The following is a 1,873-nucleotide window of genomic DNA, read 5'->3' as shown; positions in this document are numbered from 1 at the left end:
ATGTTTATATATTGTTAAGTGATACTGAGGTCTGGTATAATGTTTATATATTGTTAAGTGATACTGAGGTCTGGTATAATGTTTATATAGTGTTAATTGATACCGAGGTCAGGTATAATGTTTATATATTGTTAATTGATACTTAGGTCTGGTATAATGTTTATATATAGTTAAGTGATACTGAGGTCTGATAAAATGTTTATATATTGTTAAGTGATACTGAGGTCAGGTATCATGTTTATATATTGTTAATTGATACTGAGGTCAGGTATCATGTTTATATATTGTTAATTGATTCTGAGGTCAGTTATAATGTATATATATTGTGAAGTGATACTGAGGCCTGGTATAATGTTTATATAGTGATAATTGATACCGAGGTCAGGTATAATGTTTATATATTGTTAATTGACACTGAGGTGTGGTATAGTGTTTATATATTGTTAATTGATACTGAGGTTAGTTATAATGTTTATATATTGTTTATGGATGCTGAGGTATTGTATACTGTTTATGTATTGTTAATTGATACATAAACAGTATACAATACCTCAGCATCCATAAACAATATATAAACATTATACCAGACCTAAGTATCACTTAACACTATATAAACATTATACTGAGGTTAGTTATAATGTTTATATATTGTTTATGGATGCTGAGGTATTGTATACTGTTTATGTATCAATTAACAATACATAAACAGCATACAATACCTCAGCATCCATAAACAATATATAAACATTATGCCAGACCTAAGTATCACTTAACACTATATAAACATTATACTGAGGTCTGGTATAATGTTTATATAGTGTTAAGTGATACTTAGGTCTGGTATAATGTTTATATATTGTTTATTTATACTGAGGTCAGGTATAATGTTTATATATAGTTAAGTGATACTGAGGTCTGGTATACATTTTATATAATGTTAATTGATACTGAGGTCAGGTGTTATGTTTATATATTGTTAATTGATACTGAGGTCTGGTATAATGTTTATATAATGTTAATTGATACTGAGGTCTGGTATTATGTTTATATAATGTTAATTGATACTGAGGTAAGGTATAATGTTTATATAGTGTTAATTGATACTGAGGTCTGGTATAATGTTTATATATAGTTTATGGATACTGAGGTCTAGTATACTGTTTATATATTGTTAAGTGATACTGATGTCTGGTATAATGTAAATTTTACTCTTTTGTTATACTGATGGCTTGTATAATATTTTTATTTTTTTATCTTTCGTTATACTGGGGTCTGGTATAATGTTCGTTTTTACTCTTTCGTTATACTGGGGTCTGGTATAATGTTTGTTTTTACTCTTTCGTTATGCTGAGGTGTGGTATAATGTTTATTTTTACTCTTTTGTTATACTGATGACTGGTATAATGTTTATTTTTACTCTTTCGTTATACTGAGGTCTGGTATAATGTTTATGTTTACTCTTTCTTTATTCTGGGGTCTGGTATGTAAAATGTCGACTCTGTCAATAATCATTAGTTTAAATGTTGACACTGCCTCTAATATCACCGGACATTTATCTTACGTTAAATTTCCTCCGATATAGTGTTGACACTTGACTTTGTTGTAGTGTTTACATTTTCTTCAATAGTACTGGAATTCACATTATGGCACCGCCCTTTTTAACACTGGGCTGATAAACTATTGACACTGTCTTCATGTATACAGGACTCCGCTAGAATTTTGGCATTGATTTCACTATTACTTGAGTTATAATGCCGGCTTACAGTAATTCTCGTTTGCTGCTAACGTTTAAGTTCCTTCAACATTTATTCTAAGTTTAACACTTTTGGTGTATAATAGTCTGATAATATTCTCAGAAATCTTCTTTCGAAAA

This window comes from Mizuhopecten yessoensis, unplaced genomic scaffold (genome assembly GCF_002113885.1).
Source record: "Mizuhopecten yessoensis strain PY_sf001 unplaced genomic scaffold, ASM211388v2 scaffold1419, whole genome shotgun sequence".
Lineage (NCBI taxonomy): Eukaryota > Metazoa > Mollusca > Bivalvia > Pectinida > Pectinidae > Mizuhopecten > Mizuhopecten yessoensis.
This window is presented reverse-complemented; position numbering follows the sequence as displayed.